Here is a 10,169-nt window from a genome sequence, read left to right as displayed (position 1 = left end):
TAAATATATCACCCTCGTCCACAACGTGAAGAGTCCAGAGAGAGTAACAAAGTTTGACCCTATTTCCCTTTGTAACATCCTTTATAAGCTTGTATTTAAGGCATTAAAAGATAGGCTTAAAAATATTTTACCTCAAATTATTTATAATTCTCAAAGTGTTTTCCAATCTGATAAAGCCATATCGGATAATATTCTTGCTGCATTTGAGACTCTCCACATGAAAACGAATATGGGTAAATTGGGGGTTCTAGACTCTAAAGTTGGATATGAGTAAAGTAGGTGATAGAGTTGAGTGAGTTTCTATGCTAAAATTGATTGAAAAAATGGGTTTCATAATAGATGGATTGGTTAATATCATAATGCACCAGTAGTATTTCTTATTCTGTTTTGGTTAATGGGGAACCAAAAGGTAATATCAAACTTAGTAGAGGCATCAAACAAGGTGACCCTTATCACACTACAAAAAACTTGTCCTACACCAGCTTTTTTTATGCTTTGCTCAAAAGGCTTAATTGCTATTATTAAACAAGCTATTCAAGAGGATATTATCAAAGGCCTTTCTCTATATAAAAGTGTTCTAAAAATCTCTCACTTACTTTTTTGTTGTGCCCAAATGGGTCATATTCAGTCTATCCATGGAATTCTTGACTAAAAAAAAAAAAAAAGTTTCCAGGCAACAGATTAACAAAGATAAGACTACTCTCTTCTTTAGTAAATCTAATTCTATTGCTACAAAAGAATTTTGTTAAAAATTTGTTTTAAGTTCCTAAAATAAAAGAGTATGAAAAAAATCTTGGCTTATCAACAACTTTTGTTGGGGGGGGGGGGGGGGGTGAATAAAATAGGTATACTTAATTTTATTAAAGAAAGGGTGTGGAAAATGGAGGAAAGACTACTATCTCAAGCTAGCAAAGTTCTTTTAAATGCTATTGTGCAAGAAATTTTCACCTTTGGCATGAGCTACCATAAGTTACCTATGGGACTTTGTAAGGACATCGCGCAAGGTGATGATTCGTAAATTTTGGTGAGGTTAACTGGGAAATTATAGGAAAATTTATTGGAAGAATTGAGAAACTTTATGTAGACCCAAAGCTACTGGATGTATAAGTTTTAAGGATCTTTGCAAATTTAATGATACTATGTTGGTAAAACAAGTGCGGTGACTTGTTCATGATACTAATTCTCTCTTTTATAAAATCTTCAAGGATAAATATTTTCCTAGTAGTATTGTAATTGAAGCTAAAGCTACATCGAGGTCTTATGAGTGGAAGAACAATTTGTGAGCTCGAATTGCCATGTCCATGGGAGCTAAATGGCGGATTGGTGATGGGAGAGATATTCAGATTTATGAGGATGATTGGTTACCAGGAAACTATGGTGGCAGAGTACTGGTGTTACCTATATCTCATCTTCGAAGAATAGCTAATGTCTCAAATCTCATTGATACGGATTCTAATTGGTGGAACTCGCAACTTCTAGACACTTCCTTTCTGCGTCTCTATAAACGCTGCTACAGGACCCAATATATAAAATAAAATATAAAAAAAAAAAAAAAATCCCTGAGTTCTTCGAACACCCTAAGCCACTCTCTGTCTAAGCCCTTCGAAACTCTCTGCTTCAGCGCTTCCATGGCTCTCCATCTTTCTACACCGAACCTGCACCGCTCCACCACATAGACCACCGCGAGCCGCCCGCTGAGAGTCTCCCTCATTGGCTTCTCTTTGTTCTAGCACAAGCCCAGCCATGGCCTAAGCCATACGGCCAGTACCAGTTGGTTGTAATCCCCTCTCTTCTATTTCATTTTCTCCTTATTTTTCTGTTTTGTTTTTGTTCGAAAATCTCCTTCTTTTCCCATTGTTTGTTTGATTTTTTGTGGGTTTGGGGATTTGTTGGATTGGTGGTTGTTTAGGGTTTGAAAAGAAAGGATTTTTGGGGGTTTATTTAGATCTATGGGTTTGGCTTTTGAGGGTTAGTGTTGATTTTTGGTTGGTTGATCAGAGAAAAAGTGAGAGAGAAAAGTTTTGAGAGTGTTGGGGTTTGTGGAGGCGAATGTGGGTTTGAGAGTGTTTGGAGCCTGATGAACAAGTTTAAGTTATTGAGTACTTTCAATTACTTGTTATTTTTTTTAAAGATTTATAAGAGAGGTTTGCTCTTTTTGTTTCTATCATTTTTTTTTTTTGAGAATCATTCTGTTTCTATCACTTGATTGTTGTTAGTTTAATGCCTTTTTTTTTTTCCTTCCATTCCTTTCATTAATGTGTTTAATTGATTTTAGCTTATCGATGATTTCAAGTTCTTATAAACCTTAATGTTCTCAATAATGCAGTGGTGGGCTTGGTTCCCTATTAGAGCAAATGGTAGAGGTGTTGTGTCAACACGTATCAGATGAGTCTCCAACTGTTAGACGGCTATGTTTGAGAGGATTAGTACAGGTTTTATATTTTATACAAACTTTAAAATTGTCATGTGGCATTCATTTTCTCACAAGTAGATAACTGTCAAAATATTTTGTATTGTTCTTTTCCTTTTGTTTTTATTTTTTATTTTTAAAAATTAAAAATTGGTTCCTATCACTATTTTTTTTTTAAGTGTTGAAAACTTTTCATGCATTGTTGTCTGATCCCAGTTCTGAAATAGGAACCTATAGTGTTGAGACAAGTATGATAACCAACTACACCTTCCAGACATTTCTATTATTATTTTTAATAAATTTTCAATGATCAAATTATTTATTTTTGCTGAAAAGTTGAACTCTGCATATACACTTGCTTGCAAATTTTCTGGCAGGCCACACAGAATCATGGACGGCCAAGTACACTCACATGCCTTTTCTAGGCTCCATTTGTTTTGCTCTGTTTTATATGAAAATCGGCTTATGCAGATAACTTTTTATGATGTAAACTGTTTTGTATTGAGAGAAACAGAACCTTAAGAGAACTGATGCGTTAAATAAATTAAGGTGTTAATTATTTTTAGCGACAAGACTAGGTAGAGAGAGAGAGAGAGAGAGAGAGAGAGAGAGAGAGAGAGAGATTACTTTCTATTCACAAGTTGGAGATTCTTCTGAGCTTTTTTTTTGGTTTTTTCAGTGGGTTTTTGGGGCTGTTTCTAGTTATTTTTCTGGTATGATTTACAGAGGGTAATTTGAGGGTCGTTGTGAGGTTTTGTATATAGTCTTGTAATTAACCTCTAAAAATGAATAAACTGTTCGTTTTTGAAGGAAGCCTACTTGCTTGTCTGTTCTGATCAGCTATTTTCTGTAAGTTGAATGAAAGTGCTTATCTAAATAAAGGAATATGTAGGAGAAAAGCTGCTATGAGCCTACAAGCATTTTGTGTACTTAATTTTTTTCTTTAACCCAGCTTTCCTACACAGAGTGAAAGCCTTCTAACAAAGGCTGGCACTACCACTTACTCCATCTCTAATCTAAGATGACTTTATAAATATGGTAGTTCAGTTGCAAATTCCTGTACCAAATAGTTTATCTCCACCATAAAACTAATTGTTACTTCTAACTCTAATACTTAAAAAAGCTATCTATTGCAATATGTAATTATGAATGCGTTTAACTTTGTGCATTAGTATCCATTATAAACTATTTCTAACAGCATTATTGGGTGTTTTATCTCTATCTTGCAATTTTTTGTAGTATGGCTTTATTGCTTGGCTACTCAGCACTTGCGTTGGACTATTGCTTTCTTTCTTGAGGTATGGTCCATGTGTTTCAACAGATCATTGTTCTGTTCACGTTCTTTCTACTGTGCTGATAATGTTTAATGGAGTGCATATCCGTTGATGTATAAACATAATGATTCTGTGCATTTATACAACTGTTTTAGAGGTTCCTTTGAGTGGTTGACTGATGTCAATAGATCAGTGGCATCCAAAACTTGCTTCCCTTTTTTAATTAGCATGTAATTTGCTTTCATATTTCATTTTTAAAAATATTAAATTTTGTGATGAGACGTGTGCAATGATAACATCAATGATATGAGACTGTCCATTTTTCCTGGTTAGAAGATTAGTTTCTTTATTGTATTGATTTTCTAGGTAATTGGCCTCACATGCTATATATAATGTTAATGCTTGGTTAGAGAATTTACCCTCTTGTTTTCTTGCTATTTTAGCTATAATATTGTTCCATCTCTTTAAGTTTATGAATAAATTTTTTAACATTATATCTTTAGAAGGTGGTACTAATAAGCACATTCACGACCACATCCTGAGCCATCAAGTTATATCACTTATATATACTGATTATTTTTCTAAAATTTCTATTCATAGCATATGTTAATTAGAGTTTTCATTTTCTCATTATTGTATTGGTTCAATACATGGGGTTGAGGAACTCTAAAAGGACTAAAGGTGGCGAAGAAAGTTAGTGGGAGTAATGATGGCAAGTGCGTGTCTTTACATGCAAAAATTTGGGTAGGAAAGATTAACTATACAATGCTTTTGGAGGGTTTTGATGTTTCCTTGAGGTCAATCCAACCTTCACATGTTAGCCCTGTTTTTTAAAATTCTTATTCTTATTATTATTAAAAAAAAAAAAAAAAAAAAAAAAAAAATACCAATTTTGAAGTATCTAGTTGCTATAGCTTCTTAGTTTGAGAGGTTTATTTGGTTGGGATGATGAGAAGAATTTAAGAATATAATGACGGTAACCTACCAGAGCTTGATATAATTTGTCCTATAATCTTGTGCACACTTGTGTAAATTGCACATATACCTATAATGCATGTCTGTGTAACAACATAGGATACATGGCATCACTATTCAACATAAAATGGTGGGCACTAATCATTTACAATATTATAGAAGGCAGAAAGGATGACATGATACATGGATGTGGAGAGGAAAAGTATTTTTTTGAGTATAACAATGATAAGTTTTGGCTTCTATCTATATTGAAAACCAGTGTTTGCATGTGTGTATTTATAGTTATCTTTGCATAGTTTCTTGTCAGTTGATGTTTTATTTTCTAAGGAATTTAAATTCAGAATGAGGACAATAATGTTTGTGACTCATTGTTTATAATATGAGTTATGTTTGCAAACGAAGATGATATTGAGGAGCAAAAAATGGCAATGAAAGTATAGTGATTGGGCAGGGCTTTGTGATGGGGCAGGAAAAAAAGGAAAAAAAAACCTATAGCCGCATTTTTAAAAACACGGCTATAAAAATTCCTTTGGGAGGTTGTAGCCATGTTTGCAAAATGCAGCCCAAAGCGGGTTTATAGCCACGTTTTTTACAAAAACGCAGCTATAGGTCTCGGTCTAGAGGGACTGGAAACACACAGCTATAGGATGATCTGTAGCCGCGTTTCCACGCAGGGGCTATTGTCACATTTGAAAATGCGGTTATAGAAACGCGACTCATAGCCTATAGCTGCGTTTTTAAGGTCTATAGTTGCATTTTTTAGATTCATTTTTGTCCTTTAGATGAGAGAGAGAGACTAAGATCACGCCACATAATAGTGGCAAAGGGTCAGGAATCAGGAATATACTGATACTATAGCCCATAGAACAAAATTTAGAAATATTTTTTGGGAAAGAATAAAAATCGCCTATATTAGTACCTCATTGGATGGACAAAAGGCAAATCTATATTTTTAATTTTTTTATTTTTTTTTGAACAGAGAAATCTATAATATGTGCTTTGACTATCAGACCAAACGTACGGGAGTAGATAGTACAAAGGAAGAAAAGTAATTTCAAAGACTTTTCAACCCAACACTACAATCCTGTATCTCTCAAAAGAGTTTAGAAATGAATTTACAAATGTATAGTGGTTTCTCTTCTAGAAAATAAAAAAGAGAGAAATTAATCAGATTTGATGAACATAAGTCATACACATATTTCTCATTTTTCTTTGCTTCCCTTACCAAAAATGGAATGAGTCCCTCGTTTAATTTTGTCAAGATTGAGGTAGAAAATAATTAAAATTGCGTGTTGAATTTTTTATGAAAATATGTGTGAAAATGTTAAGATATTTTGTTGTCATCACAATATTTTCAAAAAACTCAAAAAACTGCTGAACTATTAATTCTTTACAAATCAAAATAAAATATTACAAAATTATAAAGGTAGTATGAAAATGTTGTGTCATTTTGTTGTGTTTCTAGAAATTTTTTATTGGTTTAGTCAATGTTGTTGAGCCAAAATTCATTGTTTCACATACAATTTTCTTGGGTTCACTTTTTGTATTTTTTTTCCCTTTACACACCATTTTAAATAAAAATACATAGTTTTATACAAAAAAAAAAAAAAAAAAGAACTTCAGATAAAAACACTTTTCATCCTTTAATGTTTGGGGTAGTTTACAATTCCTAGTTTAACTTCAAAATCAAGCAATTTTTTTCCTTAATATTTTGGAAAATAGCAAATATTTGATATTGTGATTCTCTCAGGTAAACCCTAATAAAAGTTTATAATTCTTAAAATATTTTATTATATAATGTCTAAAATACTCCCACTATATTTCAACATCCCAAGAATTTTCTTTACATATTTTGATTTTTACATGGTAGTAATGCTTGGAAAGTTGGAATGATAATATAAGGCGTTTTATATGTTATTTAAAGAACATTGATTTTCTAAGTTTCAATTTTCGAAACTTATAATTTATCTAATGAAAAATTCGATGACACACACCTTTTTTTTTCTTTAACAAAACTTAGTTACTTATTGTTGGAAGATGACGATATTCGTTATCATTTTTAGAAGTTTTTATTGAGTGGATATATTGCTTTTAGAAAATAAATACTAAAAAACTATTATAGTAAAATAGATATTTATATGTTAAATAACTACTCTAACTTTGTGTGTGATCAAAATTCTTACACGAATGAGATTAACTTTTTATGAAATAATTATCAGAATTCTTAAAATTAATGTCTCTTTTAATTAATGTAAATCTCTATGTACTTTAAGAATCAAATGATTTATATCTTTATCTTGTGATGTAAATAAAATTTAGAATTGACCTTAAACACTATTCTTATTTCACGGGAAGCACGTGATACCCTAACTAGTTTTAACATACACATGGCTAATTAATTATGTTGGGATTTCATGGACCATGGTACATGTTCATACTTCATAGCAAGATACTTGCGCTTGATTTCAACAGCCAGCTCAAGAGTGCTGCTCCTAGATTTTAGCTTTGCTGGGCTAATTTTGCTACGATTACAGCACATAATAGAGGCAAAGGGTCAGAAATCAGGAATACTATAGAGCGAGAAATATTTTTGTGGAAGGAAGAAATATATATATATATATATATATATATATATATATATATGCACACATTTTTTTTAAAGAAACAGTTCAACTAAGTTTTATTTATGAGCTGGTAAATAAGCTATCACAATGTTAGGAATGAATAGACTCCATCCAAACTAAAAGTAGAACTAAAAGTAGAAGAGAAAATCTTACTCTCCTAGTTAAGGCATCTACTATAGCATTGTCTTGTCTATGAATATAAGAAAATGATCAACTTTGATGTGAATTTACAAAAGCCAGTGTCTTTTATCAGGTGTCCAAGAGAGGAGTAGAACATATCGCTTTTCTGTAGAGAGTTTATGATAGTTTAAAAATCTCCTTCGAAGATGGAACTACCAAGGCCAACTTCTTGGACAAATAAAGCTGCTAGCCTTGCTGCTAACAGGCCGGTCAAAGATTTCCACTAAAGAAGGTTTTTCTATTTTATTTGACAGAGATGCCATAACCTAACCCTGAGAGTTACGGATAACCACCCTAATACTTGCTTGAGTTGCTTCCCTAGATTCTTCAAACACTACACCATCAAAACTTATTTTAAAATTATATGTTGACGGAGGCTTCCATATCAGTTTAGTAGCTTGGGGTGTCTTCACCAGGTTTGTATTACCCTTTTTATAAACTAAGAGATATTGACTAGCATTAACAGCTACTCTATCCAAAAGCACAACAGCCTCCAGAAGGCAAAGTTCGTTTCTTCTGCTCCAAAGATCGGGGTTGGTAGTGAAAAAAACCGACCAAATCACTAAATGACCCCCTTGAGACTTTAACACGGTCAACCTAGTTAAAGTCACAGTATATAGGTATATATAGTATGTTTCTAGACATTTTGGAGTGTAAGACAAGAACTAAAATGCTGCTTTTATTATATTTATATAATAATTAATATTTATCTAATATTTTTATATTGTAATATATTTCTTTTGCCTCTTGAGATGCAAATTGATTAATTAATTTTTTTGTATTCAAGTTCTTCTAACATCTCCATTTCAATTAATAATATAACTAATCTACTAAATCTTTTTTGGGACATTGTTGATTTTAAATATGATTTTATTAATTCTAATTTTGAAAAACTTATTTTTGCAAAAGCAAGTAACATGTATTGCTAGTAAAATTCTACAAGCAATGCATGTATTTGGAAATAAATCTAACATTTTTATATAATTTAATTTGTTAATTGGAGTATATTTTTTTATTTGTAAAATTTCTTTTAAAACATTTTTATATACTATTAATTCTTTTATATAATTAATTTTAATTCTTTTTTGATGTTTTTCATATCCAAATGCACATTTTCTAGTATATATTTCTAATCAAACAATATTTTCAAATAAAAATAAACACTATCCATAATATATTTACAATGACTGGAATAAAAAATAACTTTCAAGTATAGAGCAATAGAACCTAATATATGTATATATATAAAGAACTATTGTAAGTAGCTTCACCGAACAATAATAAGTATCTAGCAATCTCAACCTACATAAATAAAGACATATTCATTATATTATTGAAAGAATTAACACTAATAAAAATTATATATACATTTATTTATTCTAAATATCCATTTTGGTACTGGAATGTACAAGAAAAAAAAAAATTGTGCTACAACGTGTGCGGTATTCTTCATTCATACATGTATAATGTTTTATTTTATGTTTTCTTTTAGTATTATATTTGTTTTTTCTTTTAGTTAAACGTTTTTTTTTTTTTGAAGTACAACTCCACCCACAGCCACACAAGTCTTATTAGATAAGACTTGACCCACAAAAAAAAAGAAAAAAATACAAAAACAAAAAAACAAAACGGGTCCTATTACCTATAACCAAAAAAAAGAATGAGAGAGGTGGAGAGCAAGAGTGAGAGAGAGAGAGAGAAAATGTATAACAAATTTTAGGGATTTGAGATTTTTGATTTGTGATTGTTTTGTGGGTACATTTTTTAAACCAGATTTGTATTTTATCTTGTTGAATTTTGGTATGTCTAGAGGTTAATGAAGGATGTTATTTTTGGGAAAATTGATTTTGTTTATACTAAAGAATTTTTTGGGTACCAGTGTTTATTGAGATGAACTAGCTTTTTTGTTTTTTGGTAACAAGAATGTACTAGATTTTTTGGAGTTTCATCTGAAACTATTCTTTTTTTTCTACTAACCCTTTTATTCCAAAATTTCAAGGCCCTTTCTATTTGGAGGCCTTAGACAATGACCTAATTAACCTAATGGAAGGACTCGTCTTGCATATAGATTTAATAGCTTCATAATCCCAATGAGCATGGATGGTGAATTTTGATTATTTGGAAAAAAAAAAATGGCAGATATCATCAAGCAATTTTTTTCTCTTCTTCAAATTTACTTTTTTTTTGTTAAAGCATCAGGGTAGGCCTTCCATATAAAATGTTCAAGTGCTTTGGCTTGCAGCTTTTGAATTGTCAACTAACGGTCTAACCTTGAGGTGGTCATATCTGATATTTCGTGGCCGGCAAAATTCACCAAATTTAAGATTTATTTAGCAGACCCCACGAAATTTTGTCTAAGGCTTGGTAGCATGCCACATCAACTGTACAACTAGTTCAATTCACGTAAACATTGTGGTCTGAAACTTTATCATTATGTCAGTCAATCAAATTCATTGCAGTTGCCTACTTCTTCTTTAATTTCTAGCCGTTGAAATTAATGTTATGCCTGCCCATGCAAATATCCAAATATTAGTCCTAATCTCACGTTTGGGAGGGGGATTTAAGTAATGTTATTTGTAATTTTTTTTAAATACATATAAATGAAAAAATGTTTAGAAATATAAGTAATGTTTTTTAAAATACAGGGTGTTTTCCTGCAGGGGCTATTGTCGTATTTGAAAACGTGGCTATAGAAACGCGGTTCAT

General features: G+C 31.5%; 1 long non-coding RNA gene across 3 annotated transcripts; it reads left to right on the top strand.

Moving 5' to 3' along the window:
- Positions 1-851: 851 nt before the first annotated feature.
- Positions 852-8,133, top strand: LOC126727333 (uncharacterized). Of its 3 annotated transcripts, none has more exons than XR_007656217.1 (4): positions 852-1,774; positions 2,327-2,432; positions 3,650-3,708; positions 7,537-8,133. It is a non-coding gene; the product is annotated as an uncharacterized LOC126727333 (long non-coding RNA). The 3 variants fall into 3 exon arrangements; XR_007656209.1 differs by lacking the exon at positions 7,537-8,133 and adding an exon at positions 5,639-5,915; XR_007656208.1 differs by lacking the exon at positions 7,537-8,133 and having other exon boundaries at positions 855-1,774; positions 3,650-3,960.
- Positions 8,134-10,169: the final 2,036 nt, after the last annotated feature.

The sequence above is a fragment of the Quercus robur genome, chromosome 1 (genome assembly GCF_932294415.1).
Source record: "Quercus robur chromosome 1, dhQueRobu3.1, whole genome shotgun sequence".
NCBI classification, from domain to species: domain Eukaryota; kingdom Viridiplantae; phylum Streptophyta; class Magnoliopsida; order Fagales; family Fagaceae; genus Quercus; species Quercus robur.
This window is presented reverse-complemented; position numbering and strand designations above follow the sequence as displayed.